This window comes from Ambystoma mexicanum, chromosome 7p (assembly GCF_040938575.1).
Source record: "Ambystoma mexicanum isolate Mex_15411 chromosome 7p, UKY_AmexF1_1, whole genome shotgun sequence".
NCBI lineage: Eukaryota > Metazoa > Chordata > Amphibia > Caudata > Ambystomatidae > Ambystoma > Ambystoma mexicanum.
Genome location: NC_090939.1, coordinates 307,483,929 through 307,511,434, shown reverse-complemented (window position 1 = coordinate 307,511,434; position 27,506 = coordinate 307,483,929).

Below are 27,506 nucleotides of genomic sequence, written 5' to 3'. Positions count from 1 at the left end.
AATTATGATAATTCCATAGAACACTGAGATTTTTGGTCTTTTAATATCTTTTTTGTTTGCCGTAGCTTGTATTATAGACGCTGAGTGTCACATATAGGAATTTTTAATTGAACAATATCTTTTATAACAGTCTATGAGGATAAGTTTGTTGTTAACAACTAAGGGGCATTTGCACTAGGCACTTTACAAAAGCAATATTTGTATGCATTATGCACTTTAAACATGAGCAATATTTGCACGCACTATACACTTTAATATTGATAGTTTTTTTTTGTTAACTTATAGTAGCCATGTATCCATCCATTGGTCTGTGAGATATATTTTAGAGGGTCACACCTCCTCTAACATAATACTGTGGGGTATTGGCAACCCTATGTGAGTTTGACTAAATGGATAATAATTACTATCTCTCATAGACATTAACTACATAGTTGTTTATTTTTGGTGTTGCATGCATGAACAGAGAGCACTATACTCTTTATTGATGCTTCTTTTGGCAATTAATGCTGCTTTAGCATATTTTGCACATTTCTTGATATTGCTGCTTTGCGAATTTACACTGTCCACTTATTAACAATCCGGCATAGGCGATATCCTTATGAAATCTGAAAGCCTGTTCATATGCAAATAAGGTAGCAGATTGTGAGGGTATTGAGACTGATGCATTCCACATGGAGGAATAGCATTGTGTCCATTAGGGACTGCACTTGCATATGTGTAGTCCTTTATTTTGGTAAGTGGAGACATTGAGCTGCAGTAACCCTGTTTTAGTAGACTCTTCCCATATACATGGTTGCTCATGACTATTTAAGTGTTATGAGTGCACAAGGAGAGATCATGCCTAAATAGAAGCTCATATAACACTGTTTATGGTTTAGAATGCTTATGCGACTTGTTCGGGTTGCAAGTCAGTTCATTATACATATAGATGGCTAACCTCCTCCAAGTGGTTTGCGTCAGTCCATGTCGAAATTAATTTTAGTTTCAAGAAGGTTGATGTTTCCTATATGTATTTGCACTCAGAAGCTTTCCTATGTTTAAATATGACCGACTGTTTAGACTAAGAACGAGTTGTCATAGGAATAGGGTCACTCTATACATCATCATAGAGTTGTTACGGCTTAAAATGCAGTCCATCATCTGTGTTCACTAAACCTACGTGAACAAGCGGTTGAAATACCGTGAAACGTGTTGTTTTCTGAACAGGTTTCATTTTCTCTGATGCACATTTATTAATAAAGGAATTCTGTGCTGCCTGGATTTGGAGTGATGTCCTTTTTACTGCTGAGCGGACATTAGTATTTCTCAGCTGCTCCCAGGATTGCATTCCACTCGACGTGCTTTCCATGAAGGCTCTTCTTTGAAATATATATATATATATATATGTATATATATATATATATATATATATATTCATTCAGTCAAAAACTTTGTTAAAGGGACATTATGGTTAAGATGCGCTACTAAAAACCTATGAAATTCAGTTAAAAAACGTTGTTAAAGGGTCGTTATGGTTTCAAGTAAAACCGAAAACCCCCTGAAATTCGCTAGTTATGGTAAGCTAAGCAACCATAACTCGCGCCACCACTGTGCATTGCTAGGACTAACACCTAGGACATCAAAGATGACATCACAAATGTCACAGAAATGTCCAGTACTTTGGAATGGCTTGAAGAAAATTTCCCATGTGAGGAAATGACTGAAGACAGTCATACTAATGGTAGACACTTCTCTATATAAGCAAATTAATAATCATTACTATATGTGTTTCTTTTTTTAACAGACCATACAAACAGTGAAAATAATAAAGCAAAAGAGACATTAGAAAATTCTCTGCAGTGCATGGAACAAAAAATGGATATGCATATGGAAAATCTCAATCTTTTAAAACATTTTGTGGAGGACCATATAAAAGAAAAAATGTAATATCATTGTCCCTCATGCACCGGTTCCCCCTCTCCATGTCCCAGTCAACTATCCCCAAACCCTCAGTACCTAGAAAAACGTTATGATGTGACTTCGATCCCTTCATTCCCCCCCATCCATCCTCTCCAAACCCCTAATTCCCCTGTATTTGTGTCAGTTTCTGCTTACTCCTCCCTTTCATAAATTGTATATTTGTATATAATAAAAAAAATATTATGTGTGTTTTAATTCAGTCATTTGTGTCTTATTTTTTTTTAAAAGGCAGTTGGGGTGTCTGTGGACAGCACGGGTGTCCAGAATGTCCGCAATTAACCAAAATGGGGGTGTCCTAAGGAGACTATACCTGGCCATACTATCCGCAAGCAAGATGGAACTGTTCTTAGAACACACTCGGTGTCCGGAATGTCCGCAATTAACCAAAATGGAGCTCTTCTAAGGACACAATACCTGTCCGTACTGTCAGCAAGCAAGAAGGAACTGTTCTTAGAACACACTCGGTGTCTGGAATGTCTGCAATTAACCAAAATGGAGGTGTCCTAAGGACACTATACCTGTCCGTACTGTTTGTGATTATAATGGGAGTGTCCGTACTGTCCGTAGAAAATGTACGCACTTTTGCACCACACCCATAGGTCTATGAACTTTGCACCTGTACGTAACTGTCCGTCGCACATATGTTGCACTTTTAATTAGTTTGAGGACCCGAACACTGTCCTTAGAATACCCGCGCACATGCGCACAACCGTTCCTGCGCATTTGGTGTCCGGCGGACAGCCGTCCCATTCACAAACGTGTCCCCAACGTCATCATGTGACCGCACCCATGCTAAGCGTGTGTCCTGATTCGTGGACACTGTCCAGGTCCCTGAACATTTTAAAAATACTTTTTGGGCAATCTAAAGTTTTTTACATTAACAATTCACCATTGCACATGTCCCAGACAATGTCCCTGGCGTTCAACATACTTTTAGGAACTTTTTGAGCCTTTTTGGGTTGTTCGATGTGTCAGCAGAGTTTCTGGCTGTCCGCGAAGCACGCACCAGCACCCCTATAAAAGGCCACACCCAAGAGCTGATCCTCATTGTGCTTCTGACTACCTGACAGAGCATTGTCTTTCCAGAACTGCAGATTAACCCGGCAGATTCAGCTGTTTTTGCTGCTTTTGCTACTTTTGCTTCCAGTGCACTCCTGTGGGACAGCGCATCCCTCCTGCTGCCTCACAGGCCATTCATGATGCTGTTGACCCTTACCTTTTGAGGGTCACAATATTGTGTATGTATTGCGACTTTTCAGAGCCTCCTTTCACAGTTTAAAGTGCATTTTTTAGAAGTCCGCGGACGGTCCGCGGACATATACAATTTTGGGGAGCTGCTCTATCATAACCATTGCACTTTTCTATGGGAGGAAGTGGTGGCTCTGAAAAGGGCCTTCTGGTGGTGCTTTTTTGTGTTTGAAAAACTTCAAATGGTCAAGACCTACTGCAAAATGGATGGCTGTAATTCCAAAAAAGGTCGCAATACATTTTGTACATTTCTCAGAAAAATCTGATTGCCAGCATAAGTAAAATGGACTCCATCTCTACGAAAAATGTATGTGCTATGAAACATTATATTTTCATTGTGAAAAGAGGACATGCCAATATCTCTTAAACAGGCACAAACAGCCTTATTGACATTGCGCCTCGATTTCTCCATTTGTGAACCAAATGAAGAAGAACGCAGCCACATTTGTCTCTGTGCAATAGGAGAACAAATTACTTGGGAATTTGGAAACATGTCCATGACCTTCCCAAGTCCTTCTTTCATTGCAAATTGCAAAGAAATTCCAGACACATGTCCTAAACTGTTCTCTCCACAATGAATTATAATTATGTCTGGATGATGCTGTGTCTCCAAAGTAGCACAGAGAGCTACCAAGTCCAGCCACTTCATTCCATGCACTCCATCCCAGTGCACTTCCACATGATGGAATCCAAGATCTGCAGCTACTCCGCAGCGTTCTGCATGCACCTCCGACCAATGTATCCATGAGTCTCCCAAAATCCAGATAATCTGTTTTCTAAAACACACAGCCATAGCTATCTGTTCTTCTCTCAGTAAAAAGATTTTCTGACAAACTCTCTCCTTACACAACACACCCAGTAAACTTTATTAACCAATCCCTTGCTCTACTCTTTCTCATTTGCATGCCTCTCCACCCCAAAATCCCGGTATGTAATACACAGTGTCAGCGGACTACCACCATGTCCGCGGACATTTCAAAAATCTGAGCGTAATGAATTTAAATTTAAATAGTGTGCCCCATTTCCCCTTTGAGGTTGAAAAGAGCTGTTTTCTTCTGGTTTTTTTGCAGATGCTTGACAGACGCCTGTTATTTTTTATTTCTTTTTTTGTTTTGTTCTTACTTTACTCCTAAAATCATCACATAACCTTCTCCAAAGCAACCCTTACATTCCAAAACAGCATGGCATTTCCCATAAAAGATAACGAAATGCCATCTTCTTTAAAATAAACAGCATTACTGGAATCAATATTCTCATTATTACAGAAGAACATACCATCTCTTAGCATGAAAGCAAAAATGCCTAGGTTGATTGCACACCTAGCAATGTTTTGTTGAGGACAAAAAACAGAACTATTGTCCCCTATTGCCCTAGTTACTAATCCAGAAAAAATAACTTTGGCATTTGGAAGGACGTTCATTACTGCTTGAACCAAGTGTTCCAAATCTGCCAACAAAGTAGGGGCACTGGTATAACCCAAATGCAAAGCACCACAGTGCAAAACTACCACGTGGGACTGTTCATCCCGCCCATATCTTCACAAACTTGTACAATTCCCTGTACATTACAACCAGGCACAGTGCTCCACACCACCTCCACTCCTTTAACATCAAATTTGCTTACCACATGCCTGCATTGAGCATACCTCTCTAAACCATTCCCAAACACATCTCCAACCACCAACACCCTGACTTTCTCCTCCTCTGCCATCTTCACTGCACACAGCCTCTTTCAACAAAAATCCACAACCTCAACACCTGATTGGCTAATCCCTATATGCTGGATTTGCTGGAAAACCATGGATGTGGCATGCTCTGTCTTCAGACAGACACAGTGTCCGTGGAGCATGTAACTCTTGGACAGCCTTTCTACCATTTCAAATTCACTTTCTGTGCCATTCCCTCATTGGATACAGCTAAGCAGTCACACAAGAATCCACCAATCACATCCAAGACCTCTACATCTAACTCCATCATCATAGTTCAGCACTTCAAATGTACAGTTGATCACTCTTATTACAAGTCTCATATCATTGGAAAGCACCTACTACAAAAACTACTGTACAAGTCTCCAAGATTTTTACTTGCAGCTGCATGCATATCCACATGAATGAATACAAACTACAGGTATGCATATTTTATGCACAGTACATGTACAACTCTTATAAATGCATATAAACAGAGTAACTGCCACTTAACCTGTATAACCTATAAAATGAACTTACTATTATTTTTCACATCTGCTATAATCAACCATCACTTCCAATCCTGTCTGCTATCGAAATTCTTTTTTTACACACACAACTATCTAAAAAAATATAACATTAAAAGATGGGAGAAATAACAGTATAATTGTAGAAAAACACTTAGTAGTGTATTATAAAATTACACAGAGCCAGTATAGGTTCATGCATCTTTATACACTCACACAGATAGACACTATCATTGAAAGCTCCTAGCTGAAATAACACCACTGCCTCTACATCACATCCTTCAGCTTTATTACCCACACCTTCACAAATGCATACATTCCATGATTTTCTATACAGTTTCTGCCATTTACCTTATGAAAATTGCAAAATAAGTATATCATTATTTCTTCTGTCTCCTAACATCCAATAACACAGCCTTAAGAAACCAAGTGAGTTTCATACACTTAGTATTATACTCATTTGCAAAGCATATTGAACTAACAGATTGTAAGTAAAATATAAAGTCTGCACATAGTCAAAAGAAACTACATGCACACACTATCAAACAACAATACTACTACAAAAACATAAAAATCAACATCTAAATTAACAACAGTGCTATAAACACACAAAATTACTAACTTGTTTCGTTTATAATTGCAGTGAAGACCACTCTCCTGAAAAGCAGCAGCATCTGAAGTACAAACAACAACTCAGAAGAAACCTGCTCATTCCAAACAATAAAAGTAAGTACAATACTACCATAATATTCTAACTGTTACTCAAACACACTGTGGGGTTGATTCATGGAATTTGTGCGCCGAAAAACAGGGAATTGTGCACCATTCTGCCCACAAATCCCCATTTGTTAAACAGGGATTTGCAGGCAGAATGGCAGACAAATCCCCATTTTTCAGCACACAAATTCCATAAATCAGCCCCTAGAAAGTTAGTATTGCAGAACAAAGAACTGTTTTAATTCTATACCATTAGATTTAGTATGTGTGCTTCTCCTCACCACTAGCTTACTTTGTACTGTCATCGGAACCCCAGTATAGTAAAACACAAATACAAGAATAGCCTTCCGAGCTAGTTGTAGCTGCCCAATGCACAATCACACACCTCCACATACATCCTTACCATCGTACTCAGACACTCATACACACATCACACATACATTGCAGAACAGCCCAACCCATACCTTCTTTTTTTTCAACAGACCCCAAAGAATGCCTACCAAAATGCAATTCCGTAGAAAGCAACGCAGAAGTAGAGCAAAAATAAAAGTGTTGAAAATAAGCATCCATCTCTAGCAGAATTTGTACAAAAAGTTTAAAAAATGATCTAACAGAGTCATTAAGTGAAACAAAACAAGCTTCCAGTACAAAAAACCTTTCCTCCTCTTTCAAAATGTAAAACAAATCTGAAAGTGATTAACAAGAATTAAGCTACCACTACTGCTAACACTGCTCCTATAAATCTTGATGTAGTGGCAAGTAACAATACCAAAAAAAGTATTTTGCAAAAAATGTTCCGCCACAGAGTCCTTCAGAATCTTATAAAAACAGGAGAGAAATCATGCACAACCCTTAAAAGCTACCATAGAAAATTAATCTTAGAAGCTCTCATAGACAGTGCAATCCTTCTCAAAGGGAAGTTATTTATTTTAGTGTTAAACAGAATGAAACTACAAACAAAACTAACTACTAAACTACAAAAAAGACTTCTCAATAAACGGAATGTCAACAAAAATAACTTCTTAAATATCTGTGGAGGTGAATGGAGTCACACCACGAGCACAGAACCATATTTCAATGAAGAAGCATACACACAAAAGCAAACACAATTGCCATACAAAGCAGTGGACGAGTGTATGAAAAACATAATAATACCATAAAGGAACAAGATACGCTGCTTACAAAAATATCCCCAGAAAACTCAGTATCACCTCTCCATCCTACTGAACTAAAACGTCCACTGTACAAATGGCCGTGCACGTCAATGTGTAACATTGCCAGAAAATCTTTCAAATCTTTACGCCAGTTCCTCAATCAATATGTAAAAGGCAAAGAAAAATTCAAAATGAAACTTCTACAAAATATGGATACCTGTCCAGTGCGCAAATACACAGAACTACCAGGACATTCCTTTGACTGCATTTCAGGACCTATTTGTGCAAAAGCACCTTCCATCATATCAAAATTATATCAACACATCATTCAACTATAATACATCTAGTCCATAAACTGTACAATGCTAAAAGTCCAGCTTTAGCATTAGGCAATTTAAATAACAATCTTCTACATGGTACAGCCAAAGACCTACTCAAAGAAATAGAGCATATCCAGAGAAAATATTTTGGAAGTGAAAGCCACTTACAAAATGCAATAGCTTTACAACAAAATAGGAACAATTCTACAAATGACAACCTTCTACTACACACATACAAAAAAGAAATACTAAAATGTAAAAGTACATCCGCTGAAGTCCCAAACCATGTGTGTGGGAGTTGCCACAGAACATTTTATAAAAGTAGCACAAAAACTGTAGAAATAACATACAAAATAGAAGACAACGAAGATTCCATATGGTTTGAATTATCTCTCTACCTTATAGCAGAAAACAAATACGAAATAAATGACCTCTTAATACTTTGCAGTGACTGCACTGCAAAACTTGACAACAACCAAACTCCTTCATGTGCTATCACACATAATTTGGAATTATTCCCACTACCAAAACCCTTGCAACAACTCAACTTATATGAGAGCATCATAATTCAAACAGTGTTTCCTTTTCAAGCAATAATACTCCTTCAACCAAAAACAGCAAAATGACCTCCCTCAGAAATAGTGAAAGGCATTTGTGGCAAAGTAGTTTATTCACCATTAGATCTGAAAGAAAAGGTACACAGTCTGGGAGTGCAATGTCCAATAGAACAATCTTTAATTGTCTTAGTAAATGGTGTACCTAAAAAAGACAAACAAAATTGGCAACAACTCGTAGACTTACATAAAGTTAGACAAGCCTTGCAATATCTAAAAGACAATAATGAATACTACAAAGAAATTAATATTGAAGAAAACCTTAGGGAAACCACTGAAATAATTCAAGAGTCACCAGAAACTGTTCAATTTGAACTTCTAGATCCTGCTACAGTATCCAATATTTTAGACCATTATAAAATTCATCCATTACACTCTAAAGACACCATAGATGATGCACTAGAAACATACTAAATGTGACAAACCAAAGGATCAACAATCAGCATATGGGAAATAAGTATAGAAGCACATGATTTTTCTCCACTCTTTCTTACTGGGAAAGGAGGAAGGTACGATGATAGACCCACTCAGATAACAGCATCAGAATACCGCTTGTTACAAATGTATTCTTAAGATCCCAGATTAAGACAAAATGTGGAATACATATTCCACCTACTCTTTCAAAATTAACTAGCAATTCTATGATACGGAGTTGCACACACATTGAAATCAGGTACCCATATTCAAAATATGTCAGCTACGCAATTACTACAAAAAGTGCAAGAAAACAATGAGGTTTTACAGCCAAGCATTAAAAATCTGTTAGCAAACATGCGTGGTACTAAAGACTTCTGGTTCCGACGTCACGGAGATGTACGTTGTATGATAAGAAACCTTGGCCCACCCACTTGGTTTGTTATATTAAGTTGTTCAGAAAATGCATGGGAAGATTTACATGATTTCCTACGCATATCAAACAAAAACAAAACAAACATAGATATACTAACACCTGAAGAACTTTGCTCTCTAGATCCTGTTAATGTTTCAAGATATTTCCATCATCGCTTCATTGCTATGCTACACTTTATTTGTAATAAAACTGTTCCTCCCCTCAGAGAAGTGTAACACTTCTTTTGGAGAAAAAAATACCAAGCCAGAGGAGCACCACATATCCACATGCTTTTATGGATTAAAGATGCTCCTAAATTTGGTCAAGACAGTGATGCCACTGTTTTACAGTTTATCGAAAAATATGTCACTTGTGAAATTCCTTCACAAACAACAAATAGTGATCTTCATGCACACATTTTACCATTTCAAAGACAAAAATGTGTGAAATATTGCCGTCGCAAATCTAAAAACAAAGGGAAATACTACACCAAATACTGCTTTGGTTTCCCTAGACCAGTTACAGCAACAGGTCAAGTAAACAACTTCATGTCTTCAGTTAGACCTAGTGTTAAAGGTAAATCATCTAAGAACACATATTACATAAAAAGAACAGAAGAATCAAAATATATCAATGAGTACAATGCAATAATTGCCCTCTTATGGAATGCAAACAGAGATGTGCAGTACATTGCAGACAATTCCACTGCAGTTGCACGATATGTTACAGCCTACTCAACCAAAGCAGAAAACACAAAGCTTCAAGACCTCTGGGATGACCTATCATCAGACAAAACACTGTCTCAGAAATTGTACAGCTTAGGCATAAAAATGCTCTCTCATAGAGAATGTGGCTGCTATGAAGCTGCAAACCATTTAACCGGTACTGCTTTGTATGGAAATCTGAAAATATAGTATGGCTAAGTCTTGGTCCTGCTAAATCTAGAAAAAGAGTTCTCAAATTATACGACAACATAGAAACAATAGCCAAAAATGATCACAACAGCCTAGACATTTTGAAAAACACTAGACACATACTACCCAAACAGGAGTACCACTTTGGAAACCATGTGTCTATACCACATAGCCCAAAACTTCACATACACAAATAATATAATACCAGATGAAAACAAAGGTAGATACAGTGACAACTTGTGAAGGCAGCTTAGTGAACCTTACCAAACAAAGCTTAATTAATCATATCAAATTGTCATTAAAAACTCCTCAGCATAAATAACTATATTACATGACCATGCTACAACTTTTTAAACCATGGAGAAAAGAAGAAGAGTTACTAGATTGCTATGACTCCTATGAAGATGCTTTCAAAGCAAATGAAGGCACTATAACCGATTTAAACTTTACACAGTACAAAACAATATTGCACAATGAACAGCAACACGAAGAAGAACTCCATGCCCAACTAGATAAGGACACTCCCGACAGTAGTCAACCTTCTGTAACAGGAAGCCAAGAACCACTGGGACAGCCACTAATAGCAAATTAGGCAGAATTAGCTATGACAGAAGTAGAAAACACCATGTGTCACTATGAAGAAGATACAGAAGACTTAACTGTACTACAAACAAAACTAAACAATGAGCAGCGTAGCATTTTTCGTGAAGTAACAAAAAAGATTAACATGATGTACAACATGAAAATAAAGAATGTACCTGCTCAAATTACAAACCTATGCTACTATATGTCAGTGGTCAAGCTGGTTCAGGCAAAACATTCTTAAACAAAATCATCAGCAAGTTCCTTCAACAATTGACATACAACAAACTGTCAGCAGTTGTAACTGCCCCCACAGGTTTAGTTGCCTACAACATAGGCGGTGTCACTTTACACCGATTACTACTTCTTCTAGTAGAACACCAAAACAAATTAGAATATTACAAACTTTCTACAGAAGCTGCAATGGAACTACGCAGAGTTTTTAAAACAAATGAAAATGCTAGATGAAGTGAGCATGGTCTCCAACCTAATGTTGGCTTTGATTCACCTCAGATTATCAGAAGTACTCAAAACAAACTACAAAGAGTTCTTGGAGGAAAACACATTATTGTTTTTGGAGCTCTTCTTCAATTGACACCAGTCAAAGGTGAACCTATTTTTAAAACCTTGGGGCACAAACTCTGCCGTAAAACTGTTGGCAGCATAGGAAATGCCAACCTTTGGCAACATTTCCAATACAGAGAATTAACAGAAAACATGCGCTAGTCTGCAGACCTCACATTCGCTAACATTTTTAAAAGTATAAGAGTTGGTGTACTACCTCAAGAAGCACACTCAATATTAAAAACCTGGCACATCCATGCACTGTATCGCCATAACTCATGTGCTACTGATGTCATGGAAAAATTAGCACACAAACATCTCAATTGTATGTCCTTGATGCCAACTCTTCAAGCTGTTCAAAATTCAATGAAACAATGTTGAAAAAAGAAATGCAACAAATAATTATAATTTGCTCCACAGACAAACTGGATGTACATGGTATGACACTACCCACGTGTCAACAAGCCACAACAAGACTACTGTAGAGTAATGCTTAAACGTAACCTTGACGTGGAGCAAGGACTAGTTAATGGAACACTTGGCACAGTTGTTGGCTGTCAAACATACACACGTGACAACAAAATTCAGTTTGTCAATATTCTCTTTGACAAACTATCAGAAATTAAAAGGATAGAACACTCAACAGCTCAATTCATTCTTTTCAAAGACATGTATGTACGCAGAGAGCAATTTTCTCTAACTCTAGCATACACAGTCACCATTCACAAATCACAAGGTCTTACCCTTGATAAAGCATTGATTGATATTGGGAACACAGTCTTTAAAGAAGGCATGAGCTACATAGCACTATCATGCTTATGTACACTTGGCGGTCTATTTCCAATCAACTTTGATGCAAGTAGAGTAAACGCTGATATTCCTTGCATTTGAGAAGACAATAGACTGCGTTCACTGTACACCCCCATCTAAAAACTTATCCTGTTACACAAAAGCAAAACATTGTAAAAGAATACTACTTCAAATTCAAATGGATCTCACTGCAAATCCTCCAAAGAGAGTAAAAGAAGCTAATACTTCATCAATTACTACAACCAAACAAGAATCTACTACTCAAAGTAACTCAGGTACTTCTTCAAAGAAGCAACACACACTCCGAATAAATGACTTGGACACTGAATTATCTGGTCCATTCAAATTTTCAAATATAACTGGTGTAAATTGCTACACAAATGTAGCAATAAATATTCTATTCCAATTGCCACCAATCATTGACAACATTTACTTACACAATACAGAACAATTGTGCATGCAAATGTTAGTCCTTCATGGAAATGCAAGCAACAATCCTGACCACACATACAGTGTTCATGGAATAAGACAAGAATTGGATCACTGTGCTGGAATGGTGAAATTCACTATAAACTCACAAGAAGATCACCAAGAGTTTCTAATGTACCTACTACAAGTACTGGAAAACAAAAGCATACCTATAAATGAAATATTCCAGATTTCATACATGTGGAAACATACATGCACTCTCTGCAACAATGTTGCACAGGAAAAAATCCCTAATGAACGCTTTGTGTATGTATCCATACCTAACTGTGAATCCATTCCATTTCAGCAACTTGTACAAAATGCAAACCATGGCAGATTGTGTACTACCTGCAATTCAGTTAATCGCTCTGCCTTATGTAATACTAATGCTTCTACGTTACAATGCAGATGGTACCAAAAACAACTGCAAGCGCTGACTGGATTCTCACAAGGTCAAATGTCACTTGGTAAGAAAACCTTCACAACAATAGGTATAATCTACCACACAGGAGCCACAACCAGTGCATAACATGAAGTGCATATTGGTCACACACTCCATTCAACCGAGTCCCACCCCATGGGCGTACCCACAACATACAGTCATTGGGAAGGCTCCAGCCAGTCTGGCCTGGACTTCCCCACAAAACCATATATGGAACTTCCACTCAACAGCCAGTCAGGGGGAAGGGACAGAGTCAGGACTTCCCAGGACTTTGGGAAAACAAGGTAACATGCAATAGAAAGCAAGAGGCCACTTGGGCCATTTTGTCTCCTATCAGGAATCAAGTGATTCCAATGGCAGGGCCTGGGTATCCCAAAATGGAGAATACTCAGAGCACCTGTCAAATTCAGCATAGAGCTGCCACCAGCTCATACTCTGCTCTGTGGGCCACACAAAGGTGCAGAAAAACATACACTCGGGTATAGGTCATACCCCCACACATGGGTGCCATAATGGTATCCTAAGGGTAAGTTCACCAAACCAAAAAGAGGAAGAGCTGTGCTGCCAGGAATCCCCATGGACTCCTGTGCAGAAAACAATACAGAACACACATGAAAAAGGACTACAGGACAAGGACAGGTAGGCCCTCCAATGCATTTCCAGCATCACAAGGTGACCAACCCCAAGTCCCTTTTCCATTCAAAAAGAGGTCAGGGTGTCCCTCTGTAAGAAAGAACACAACATGATAAGCTGCTCTGTGGCAATGTACCCACTCTTGGAGCTGTGCCTCTCTGAGCACAGTGAACAAGGGGTTTGCATCTGGATGACCCTAGCAGCCACATGTTTTAGCTCACAGTACCTTTCACAAAGGAGGAATATCCATTTGCTTATCAGTCTTTGTCCTGCCCACTTGAGCAATCCAGCACGAAATGCTAGGCAATCCTCCTTTGAACAAGAGTACCAACAGCAAACCCAGACACAGTGGCGTCGCTAGCTGGGTCTGGGGGGAGCCCCAGATCCTTCGATTATAGCCCCAGATGAAGATCAAGGCTAGCCCTGAACATGCCTGCTGCTGGAAAACGATCCTTTATACCCACTGCGCGAGTAGATGCAGGCCAGGAGGCAGAAACGTTGCTGCCTCCCGGGCTGGCCTGCATCTACTGGTGCTGCTGTCTGTCGCTGTGCTTGCGCATTGCAGGTAGCCACCACCCAGACCTCAAAAATGAATGCCCGCTGAGCTCTCTCGCATGTGCAGCCACAGACAGTAGCAGGTGTGAGAGATGTGCGTGTACAGACAGTGCACTGCTCTAGCCTCTCTGCGAGTGTCAAGCTCCTCCGAGCTGCCAGCGTAACCTGTGGAGAGGTAGGTCGTAAATGAATTCCTGAGCAATGCCACAAAGCTGCACCCAGGATGTGTGACAAATTAAGTTCAATAGGGACGACATTTGATTACGTTTTCTCCACGACTGAGTCTGCATTTTAGATTAGCTGCTCAGTGCTAATGGGTGGCCCAAATTATTCCAGTAGGGAAAGAACATAGTGTGGAAAACGCAAACCTTATCCTGTATTGGGAAAAATGATTGTCACGCCGCCCTCACCAAAACCTTATCACCCCAAGTAGGTGCAAAACGACCCCGTTCATAGGAGTAACACTGATGGAGAGGAGTCTGGCTTATTTGAAATCTTTGTCTGTCAATTGGTGGAAGATAGATGGGGTTGCACTACAGGGGAAGTGGTGGGGCAGGGGGCACCTCTCACCATAGGTTTGGCATCATCCTAGCTACTAGCTTCATAACCCAAATCACACTGAATAAATCCCGCGAAGACACTGCCAAGATCTATTTATCCCTCTTCAATGCACGGAGATTTGCAGGGAAATGCCAGTGCTGTGTACATGTGGCATTTATAGGAAGGGCATTGCAGGAACACTTTAAATGAAAATCGCATGCTTTGCAAGCTGTGAATTATTGCACTGCACACTTTACCATTTCCCTTAAATAAGACTGGTATTGCCCATAATTCATCTCTTATCACACATTACCTTCACTCCGAATGCTTCGGTCACCAGACTGTGCAATTCCACTTTGAACATTTAATGACGCTTTTATAAAACACCTTGCCATTTAGTCTTTGCAGAATGAATACCTCACTCATAACGCAGGGAGCATATTTTAATTTTCGAAAGTACCCCACCCTTGAAGCTAACAGTCAGTTTGCAACTTCAAATATGCGCCTGACCCACTATGCATGTTTTCAGAGTTTCCATAATGTTACTCCAAATTCTGAAACACAGGTATTGTTTGTTTATGCCCATGTGTAAAGCTATAAAGATCATATCCGGGCCAAATTGCACGAGGTAATTCTAGTGTGAAGTCAATCTTAATGTACTATTATAAACTTTCAAAAATGAGACCTTTGTTTAAAAAGACTGAATGAAATGTATTTTTCAAAATATGCACAGTGAAAGCAGCCTACGGCACGAAAGAGTGTCTTGAGCTACTGCCTGGCAATTGGAAATTGAAAAACGCCAAATTAATCTTGCGAGTCGTTTAAATTAAAGTGCAATGTACGGCTGTTAATTAAATATTCTGGGAGCATTGGCAGGGGTGGACAAACCTATAGGGAATGCCAGAGATTTCCTGGTAGGCCTCTGCACCCTGGGCCTCTTTCATCTGGCAGGGTTATTTGGGTAACCGATGATGCTGAGTGAGCCTGAGGGGGGCCACCGGTCTGCAGTTTCAAGCATCTTAGCCCAAACTAACTTCCACAGTGCACAACAATAATATCTGGCAATTAAATGTTAGCCATAGTCTCACAATATGATAGTAAACTCACCCAGTTTAGCCCAGACATTATTCATCCAACAATCTCACACCATCCACACATTCATCTTCCTTGCAATAGCCGCATCCATCTTCCCTGCACACAACAAACAAAACACCTGCTATCCTGTTTTCCTGTAAACCACAACCAGAATAACTAATTGGCTAATCCCCACAATCCCCTTTACATGCCAGGCATCCTTTAAAAACCAAGATTTGGCACGTTCCATCTGTGGACTACCACGCTGTCCGTGGATGCCATAGTACAGGACAGCCCTTTTACCCCTTTTACTTTTATGTTTGTAACACTCCCTTATTGGCTGCTTTCAAACAGTCACACATCCATCCACCAATCCCATCCAAAAACTCTACATGTAACCCTGTCATCTCAGTTCAACACTTCAGGTGTACCCTTGAACTCTCAGATAACTTCTCCTGTTACTCACAGCCACCTGCATTACAAATTACTGCAAATCTCTCCAACATTTCTATTTGCACACTCAACAACATCTGTATCTAAAATGACATAGTACAGGCATGCTAATATTTGTGAATTTTTGTCAACTATTTTTCAAATATGTATATGCAGGTTTTCCAGCCACCTACCGTGTAATACGCTTCTCAATAAGCATATTCTCTTTTTAACTGCTCTATCAAATGCCATGTATTGCAGCATTTACCACCTGTTACTTATAATGTACACTTAAAAAAATGTTTCCTTTCAGAAGCATTTTCATAAAAGTTAAAACATGCATATGTGCATTTATTGCAACACTGTGTGTAACCTTTTTCCTAAAAGGAAAGGAAAATCAGATAAACAAGTTGTGTACAATTTATAAGTGGCACTTGGGCCCTCATTCTGACTCAGGCATTAAGGGGTTTACGGCGCCGTAAACGGCGCCGACCCTTAACGCCTGATTACAAGGTTCCCTTTGCGGGATGGCTTTTAACAGCTGCTTTTTTGCAGCCGTTAAAATCCATGCCGCAAAGGGACCTTGGCGATAATTACGGCACTGTAATTTACGGTGCCGTAATTATCGCCTTTCCCCATTCCCATTATGCCCTATGGGGCGAAAATGGGAATGGGGAAGGGTAAAATGGGAAATGGGGATTTACCGCCCCACTCACCTTGGAATGGGGCGGTAAATCCGCCAACCACCATGGCGTAAATGTAGTTTACACCATGATGATAAGGGTACGACCCAGGCGGTAACTTACCGCCTGGGTCGTAATGAGGGCCTTGGTGTGTGCAAGTTTAATATGTTGACAGAACATGCATACTTGCTAACATGACCCATTCCAAACGTTAGCTGCTTATCAGGTCTTGGTTTCTTTCTTTGCTTCTTTGACTTCTAATACCACTTCTCCCATTTCACAACTCATACTACAAGTCCCAGAATGCAGACATACTAACCAGGCCTATATTGCAACATTAAAAAGTGTCACATTTAAATTAAATGAACAACAGAAAAAAGTGAGTGTTTAAAAGGGTATTTTTAGGAGCATTATCACTATAGTTATGAAATGCACATATACATTTACAGCAGCACTGTGTGTAACTTCTTTCGAAAGCAAACAAAAAGCAGATGCCAAACATTTAACCAACCATTTAACCAACATAAGTGCCACTTAGTGTGTGGAAGTTCAATATCTTCACAATGCATGTATATTTGCTACCATCACACATGCCAATCTGCAGGTGCTTATCCAGTCCTACTTTCTTCTATGCATTCTAGGGCTTGCACGCCAAGTTTTCTAATGAAAAATTCAAGTACAACTCCCAAAATGCAAAGAAAAACACCAAGACTTTATACGCACCTACATATTGAAATGGGCCATGTTGGCAAGTATGCATGTACTGCCAAAATATTAGACTTCCACACATCAACTGCCACTTATAAATGTGCTACACATCTTCCCCATCTGCTTTTCCTTTCTTTTACAAAAAGGTTACACACAGTGCTGCTATAAATGCATATCTACATTGTTTAACTTTCATCAAAATGCCCCTAAAAAGAAACATTTTTAAACAGTCAGCATTTTCCATTTTCCATTCCATATAAATGTCTCACTTTTCAACCTCACTCATTACATCTCTTACACTGCCACCATTCCCCACCCACACACATATATGTGTATACCACCAAAGTAACTATATACAACACTTCACCCTACATATAAAGTACTCTTATTTCCCAACCTCTACTATAAAACACCACTAACTATTACAACAACAATCCAACATTGCATTACCACTAGGCCACCATTTTCGTATTCTTTAAAAATACTGTAACAGATTACAAACACATTACACCACAAACACAGCACTGTTTGTATTAACAATACAAACACGAAGAATAACCTAGATATACACAGTTTTCTCACCCCCTTTTTTGCCCTGTTGCTTCTAATGTGGCAAACAGCAGTAATCCTACTGCAATCGTCCTACCAACATAGTTAACACAGTTTAGATCACCACACAAAACACAACTTCATTCACTTGTTTCCCAACAACTCCTCCTACCTTATTAAATAACAACCTTGCTAACTAAATGTATGTCACCATTACCACATATACCCACTATCTTTTTTTTTACAATTACAGAAAAGAAGAAGATTGCAAAAGATAGCTACTGGAAAAAAAAATAACACTCTTCACATCCTACAATGTAAGTACATTAATATACCTTTTTAAATGTAACAATGTAATTGCACTATACATTAGTCTACAGTATTTGTTTTGAATCAACAACTCTTATTTCACTCTTACTCATTATATTGCAACATTAATATTCTTTCTATTCCATCTAAACACCACTATTACAGCACCCACTATTTTCCTCCAAACATTATAATGTCCCTACTTGTTCAGTCACACCACCACTTCCTTACTCACTAACCCAAGCCATCACACCTACACAGACTGTAACCCTTACAACCTTCCCAACTACACCTATTATTCTAGTACACTATTGCACAGCATTCTCTTCATCTATACAATCACATCCACACACCCATCTGCAATACATACACGTACATTCCACAATTTTCAAACTCAAACTTTAATTTTTCCCATCAGACAGAACATAATGCCTGCTAAAAAGAAGCGCCATTGAAAACAAAGAAAAATATAGAAGATAAGAATACCATATAGTCATCCATCTTTCAAACAATTTATAGGAAACATTAAAACAAAACAGCTACTAATCACAGTCAACAAAATGAAACCACTAAAAAAAGCCAGGCACCTCTTCCAAGATCTAAAAGTAAAAAAAATATTTAAACAAAAGCAAACCTACTAATGAACCTAACACTATATCTACCAATGTTGACGTAGCCACAGTAAAGCACACCAAAAAATTCATTTCAGAAATAAATGTCCACCGTACTGTTCTTCACGATCTTATAAAACAGCTGAAATTCACAATCTACCCTTAAAAATGATTGCAGAAGACTAGTCCTTGAAGCTCTAATTGACAGTGCATTGCTACTAAAGAGAACAATGTTCATATTGATTTTAAACAGAATGAAACCACTAACTAAATTCATTAATGCATAACAAAATGTACTTCTAAACATGTGCAATGTCAACCTAGAAACCTCTTCAAACTACTTTGAAGGTGAATGGATTCACACAAGCAGCACAGAACCATATTTCAATGAAGAATCTTATAAATAAGAACAAAAAAAGCAATTGCCATAAACAGTAAAGGTCGAGGGTATGAAATGATAGAAGATACCATTATGATAAATAGTTCCCTTATGGAAAAAAACAACCACAACAAACTTTCAACCAAATGTTACTTTCACCCAATCAAACTGTCCAGTGTACAAATGGACATGCAGCTCAATGTGTAATGTACGCCAACAATCCTTCAAATCTTTATGACAATTCCTCAATCACTATGTGAAAATAAAAGACAAAAGTAGATAAAAACTTTACAAACCATAGACTCCTGTACAGTGTGCAGTCACACTGGACAGCAAGGACATTCATTAGCCGGCATTTCAGGAACTACTTGCAAAAGCTCCTTCCACCACATCAAAATGTTAGCAACACACCATCCTACTATACAGAATCTTGTGCATAGACTATACTATGCGAAAGGTCCTACTCTAGAAACATTAGTGAAAGCCTCACAAACACCAACTTCCTAACAAGCACATACACAAAGAAATAGCTAAGTTCGAAAACACATCTACTAAAATGAAAGACCAAGTATGTGTCTGTTGTTGCAGAACTTGTTTATAAGAAAGGCAGAAAAATAGTACATATGGCCTACAAAATAGAGGACAATGAGGAATCCCATTGGTTCCAATTACCTATATTATCTAACAGCAGAAAATAAATACAAAATAACTGACCCCTCAAATGTTTGCACGTAGTGCAATACAAACGTTGACAATAACCAAATGCCATCACATGCTGTCACTAATAAGAAAGACATATTCCCAGTTCCAAAGGCTCTCCAACAACTTATCTTGTATGAGAGCATTATAATCTAAACAGTACACCCATTTCAAGCTATGATACATCTTCAACCGAAAACTACCGAATTGCCTCCATCTGAATTACTAAAAGTTATCTTATGCAAAATAGTATCATTTCCATTAGATCCTAAAGAAAATGTAGAAATTCACAGAGTGCAACAGCCAATAGATCAATCTTTGATTGTACTAGTTAATGGTGTAACAACTAGTCGACTTTAACAAATGTAGACAAGCCCCACAGTATCTGAAATAATACTATGAATATTACAAAGATATAAACAGATAGGAAAACTTAAGAGAAACCACATAAATAATTCAAGATTCACCAGAAACTGGCTGGTTTGAACATGTAGATCCTGTTACTGCAGTCAACATTTTAGATTCACCCACTACACTCCAAAGACACCATTGAAGATGCATTAGAAACATATCAAATGTGTGAAGCCATCAGATCCCCAATGAGCATATGAGAAAAAACTGTAGAAACACATGCTTTTCCTCTACTCTTTCCTACTGGAAAAGGAGGAAGATATGATGAAAGGATCACATAAATGAGTGCATCAGAATATTGTTCTTTACAAATGTATTTTGAAGACCCCGGATTCAGAAAAAATGTAGAATACATTTTCCACCTCTGATTCGAAAGTGAACTAGCAACTCTATGTTATGAAGTTGCAAACATGTTAAAAACGGCTCTGATTTTTTTAAACATGTCTGCAACCCAACTGCTTTAAAGAATAAAATAATAAAAGACAAAGATGAAGTTTTGCAGTCAAGTATAACAAATCTCTTGGCAAACATGTGTGGTACAACATAATATTGGTTCTGATGTCATACTGATGTATGTTGTATGCTAATTAACCTAAACCCACCCACATGGTTTGTTACTTTAAGTTGTGCAGAGTATGCATAGGATGACTTGCAGAATAACTCTGTTCTCTTGACCCTGTTATTATATCAAGGTACTTTCATCATGACTTCATTGCCATGTTACACTTCATCTGTAATAAAACTAGCCCTCCGCTCAGAGAAGTGCAACACTTCTTTTGGAGAAAAGCATATCAATCCAGAGGAGCACCACACATCCACATATTATTTTATGGATGAAAGATGCTCCAAAATTTGCCCATGACATTTATGACACTGTTTTACAGTTTATTCAAAAATACATTACCTGTGTCATCCCTTAAGAAACCACAACTAATGACCTAAATACACAAATCTTACACATCCAAAACATGGCAAATACTGCAGATGTAGATAAAAAAAACAAAGTCAAATCATATACAAAATGTTGCTTTGGCTTCCCTAGACCAGTTTGCAAAAAAGGACAAGTAAATAGCTTGATGTCTTTCTCTACCATGTACTCATCTTACAACTAAGTAAGCCTACTGTAACAGTTCCAATATGCCCAAATGCCGTTTTGTGCGCTTTATACATTTAAATAAATAAATAAATAAATACAAAAGAAAAGGCTAATCAACTAAAAACGCATGCAACATTAAAAGGGATGAAGCATCCAGGAATATCAATGAATAGAATACAATCATTGCCCTTTTGTGGAATACAAATATATACATACAACACATTGCAGACATGTCTACTGCAGTTGCAAGATATGTCACAGCCTATCTCACCAAAGCTGAGAAAACAGAGCTAAAAGACTTCTTGGATGACATATCACCTGACAAAATACTGTCCGAAAAATTGTACAGCTTTGGTATACAAATGCTCTCCCATTGAGTATGCAGATGCTACAAAGCTGTAGACCGTTTAACAGGCACAGCCTTATATGCCAAAACTGAAAACATAGTCTGGCTAAACCTTGGTTCAACTTCATCCTGAAAAAGAGTACTAAAGTACCTACCAAGAGATAGAAACAATTGACACAAATGATCCCATATACTACCCAAACAGAAGTACTGCTTTGGAAAATATGTGCCTGTATGACACAGCCCAAAACTACTCCAACAGAAATAATGTTAGACCAGATGAGACAAGTGGCAAATATTTAGTATGAACTTGTGAAGGCAGTCTAGTGAGACATGCCAAACCCAGCCTAATTAATCATATACAGTTATCATTTAACTCTCCACAACATAGAGAACTTCATCACATGGCTCTACTGCCATTTTTTAAACCATGGAGAAAAGAAGAAGGATTATTAGTTGACTATGGGCCTCATTATGGGTCCGGCGGTAACCCTGCCGGTGCTACCCGTGGGATGCCACTGGACCTGTAATATTTTACTGGTGCCTGACTTCCCAGTGCCACCGGCTCATTACGAGTCTGGCGGCTCAGGAAGTCAGGAGCCGGTAAATTGTAAGTCCCCATTCCCATAGCGTCCAATAGGACTCTATGGGAATGGGGACACAGAAGCACCGGCGCCTTTAGCAACAGTGCTCTTGCTTCTGGAAGCAGTCTGCCTACTGTGGCTACTGTGCCAGCCAGACCTGTCGGCACAGCGGCCACGGCAGGCAGACTCAGAGTTTGCCAATCCGGAAACAAGGGTCCCAGTGAGCATAGCAGCACCTTTGTTTCCAAGCTAGCAAACTTAGAATAAGGCTCTTATTTGAAGCTGCATTAAAAGTAAATGAAAACAGCATTACAAGTGTCAATTTCAAACAATACAAATAAATGTTGGACAATGAATGCCAACAAGAGGAAGACATTGAAGTTCAACTAGATAAAGAAACACCTGAGTGCAGTCAAGCTTTTCTTACAGGAAGCCAAGAACCACTTGGAGAACCACTCATTCAAAATAAAGCAGAAATAGCCATGACTAAGGTAGGTAGAAAATACCATCTATCAATCTAAGCAATCTGAAGAAGACTTGTCAGTGCTAAAGTCACAGCTAAATGAGGAACAGCTCACAATTTATTTAGAACTCACTGAAGAAATTGAACATGGTTTTAAACATGAAAATACAACTTGTAGCTGTATACATTTTAAACCTCTGCTCCTGTACGTAAGTGGTGAAGCTGGTTCTGGTAAAAAGTTCTTAATTAAAATAATCAGCACATTTAATTCACCGCAAAAAGCAAGAAGTCCTCAAAACGACTATGTTTTTGTAGGAAAACACAGTATTGTTTTAAGGGACCTACATCCATAATACTTCAATACTACTTTTAAAAGTCAAGATAATTACAATACAGCAACAGGTATGTTACTACTTCAAAAATACCCTTCAATGCAGTACACTACAAATACTCCATCAGAGTTCTTGTTACTACAAAACTACTTTTAATGTCCAATATAGTTAGAATATGCCAACAGGTATCCAACTACTTTCAACACTCCCTTAATTTCTACACAACTCAAACAAACATACTATCACACTTACGCTCACATAATAATAATAATTTTATTTGTATTCCTCTATGGATTTTTTTCCAATGACCCAATGATTATTATCGAGCCGATTCATGGAATTAATGTGTGCTGAAATTTTCAGCGCAAGCGTGCAAAAGCGTGCGAATCGCGGTGCCAATGCGATAATCGCAGCAAAACCCGTGCACAGCGATTCATGGAAGTCCGTGCGCGAGGAAATTCCAGGATGTGCGCCAAAATTCTGCGTGGCGCAAGCTGGCGCACACGTCTCCAAACAGCGTGCGCTAAGCACACAGCGAAATCGCACATAGCGCGGCGCACACAACAAAAGTAGGAGCAACAGGGGACGTGACACGTGGAATGGGGAACAACTCGTGAAAATGTGGGCGTCACGGGGGAAGTACAGGAGGCAAGTGCGCAGAACGCCCACACGCACATTCAAAACACGTATTCATGGAATCGAATGGGGCTAACGCGTGTGCCAAAAAAGATGCGCTAATCCGGAAACACGTACGCCAGCAGGAAGCAGGCGTACGTGGACCCGCGCAGCATAAAAGTGCGCGCAAACAACAAATAAGCACAGACCCCAGGATGAATATACCGTTCCTAGCAGCAGTGGTCGTGGGATACCGCAGGAGGAGGATAGTCAGGCCAAGAATTTTTACACCCAGAACCAGCCTTTTTGGGATGCCTGATGACCAGGTGTATGGGAGGGTACAGGTTTCCACCTCACATAATACTCGACCTGGTCAGTGAGTTGGAGGATGACCTCACATCACCCACCCTGTGCACCCAAGCACTCAGCCCCCTGCATAAGGTCCTCAATGTACTGCACTTCTTGGCCACAGGATCATTTCAACGGACAACTGCTACAGTGGGGGGTTTCACAGGCCACGCAGTCACGCTGCCTACACCAGGTCTTGGCCATCATGACTGCACGCCCATCAGTCCGCAGGCACATATACCTGCCCAGAACACCTGCAGAAAGGCAGGCTGTCGTCCAGGATTTTTACGGGGTGGCACACTTCCCCAAAGTGCTAGGTGCCATTGACTGCACCCATGTGGCTCTATGTCCCCCCAGGGCATCAGAGCACATCTACAGAAACTGCAAGCACTAGCATTCATCAACGTCCAGGTAGTATGTGATGCCAAGGGAATCATCACCTCAGTATATGCCAACTATCCAGGGTCCACCCACAACAGTTTTATTTACAGAATGTCAACCCTAAACCGGGACCTAGAAGCTGGGCGGCATGGCGATACATGGCTGCTCGGTGAGTATAAATGCCACAGTACATGCATGCATGTCAGATACTGAGCAATGTCACAACCCCACTAATGATACCCATCACCACCTCCTCAGGGGATAGTGCCTACCCTCTGAGCACCCACATGATGACACCAATTCGGAACCCCAACACGCCACCCGAGGTAAGATACAACATAGCCCACATTGCAACCCGGGGCATAGTGGAGCGCACATTCGGAGTGCTCAAGTCACGCTTTCGCTCCCTTGACCATTCTGGTGGGCAGCTGTTATACGCTCCCCCAGTAGTGTGCAGGATCATAGTGGCAGCATGTGTCCTGCACAACGTTGCAACATGCCGGGGCCTGCCCGTGGACATGGTGGTGCCCCAACATTCCCAACCACAAGCACGGCCGCTGCGCATGGGAGGGGAAAGGGCATGGGGTGAGGCAGCCCGTACACAGCTGGTGGATAATTGCTTCACCTAAAATCACACCCCTGTGGAGTGCACACAGCCCTGGCACATACCAGCTGACAATCAATGATGATGACAGAAGGGACAGTCAACTGTCACAACCATACCAGCCTGAGACTGGTCACCTGGAAGTGTGACATTGTGTGCCCTACCTACACAAACACCACCAATGCTGTGTCATCAAAAGACACACTTCTATGCTGGAAAAATCATTACCCCCTTGCAAAATACAACATGACAACAGTGCCATGTCACCCAACCCCTGCCCAGCACCGCCACCCAACACACCATGGCATGTCATGCTATGTGAGAGCAAACAAAGCAATCCCCATAACATCACACAAGTGTCAAAGTACAGTGTCCTCAAAGGAAACTGCCCTCACACAATATGCTCCCAGTAATGTAGAACTAACAACACACATGACCAAATACAATGCAGCTACACAACTTCAAACATAGCATAAACATTACAGTACTAAGTTAAAGTAGTTGTAGTCTTACAACCTGATCATGCCAGCACATCGGCCACTTCCAACTGTACAGTGCTGCTGCCACGCAAATATCCAAGTGCACTGCTTACAACATGAACTCCATCTCCAAAGTAGACGGCCTTGTGAAGACATGTGGAATTAACCTGCAAATTAGGCGAAAAACATGGATGCACAAGCACATAGCAATACACCATGCAGTGTACAATTCAACAAAAATATCCACTAGGAATGTATACACAGTATTGACTACAGACTGCCCACACAGCTCATGGGAGTCCTACGTCACCGTGTAAGTCAATGTCACTTGGGCACATCCTTTGCAAGCCCATGGAAGCGGGAAGCAGGAGGGGTGTGTGTCTCACGAACCCAAGCATCTAACCCAAACTCAGGACAAGCCTGCATGTGCCCAGCCGGAATACAGTGGATGCCCACGGGAGCCACACAAGGCAACACACTGCAAAAAAACAAAAAACAATCAAAAATCAAAAATCAAAAATGGCCATGTGAGGGTCAGGGGGGGGAGGCCACCCAGGAGGTCAGAGGACAGGGTGCGCACGAACACCCACCTGTGTGGATGTTGGGAAAAAAAAAACACCTCCATGGGCTCATGGCCTGCACGGCTATGCCAATGTGGGAGAACTGCTGCTGTCGCTATCATCACCCTCTGCTGCTGCCACAGGAGGTGGTGCTGCCACAGGAGGTGGTGGTGCAATGGGAGGCAGCCCACGCAAAGCCCTGGTATGGTCCTCCATGGCAGCAAGCATGCGGGTGTGGAAGGTCTCGTTTTGGAGGATTATAGTGCGGAGATCCCCATGCAGCACCTGACGTGATGCACGGATCTCCTCCCGAGTTGCCTGCATCTCAGCTGAGAGCGAACGTGTGAGCCGCTCCAGCTGCTGTTCTGTCCTCAAGTTAGTGGAAGCCTCAAGGTCAACAAGAGTCTCCCTGAGGTGATGGAGTTCTACCCTCAGGGCTTCCCTGTGACCCTGGGACTCAATTGATATCGATTGGCGTAGAGTCTCCAGTGCCGCCCGTCTGTCCCTGTTGGACGCCAATATGTCCTCCCTGTGTGATTGGCAAATGGAGTCTGTTGCCTGATGTAGTAGCTCCATCTGCCTTTCAGGGGGGACAATGGAAGTGGCCACCCTCTCCATTGCTTGAGCCATCATCTCAATTGATGCTGCCTGTTGGGTTGCCATACCGTAAATGGATTTTTCTCATGCGGTATTGCCTGGTGGCATACGGCCACCGCGTCGGCGGGCACCGCACCTGTTTGGGGCAAGGCGATCTGTGCATTGCTGTGCCGGCACTGCCTGAGGCTGCAGGACTATATTCCCCCTCTGATCTGCTGGCCCAGGAACAGGGTCAGATGTTGTGGAGTGTGACCCTGCATCCGTAACCGCCAAAGGCGGACATACCAACACTGACATCCCCATAGAGGGTTCTACCCCTGGTACAGGTGGGTTGGACAGAACAGAATCCCTGCCAAAAACACTTACCTGCGATGCCACATAGGTCTCATCATCCGAATCAGCATCTGAATAGAGGTCTGGGGAGGTGCACCCAGAGGCACCCCTCGACAGAATGTTCTGCAGCAAGATTGGGTTCTCACCCACCACCACACCACGTCCCCCACTGGTGCCCGGTCGTGCCTGAGATTCCTCCTGGGTCTGCACCATCTCCTCAACCTCAACAGCATCAAGTGCGTCATCCCCTGCAAAAACATGAAAGACATAAAATGGAAACAGGCATTAGCACCATAGCACACAAATAGGCCTGACAAGCTACATAACCAGTATATGATTTACACGATTTACAC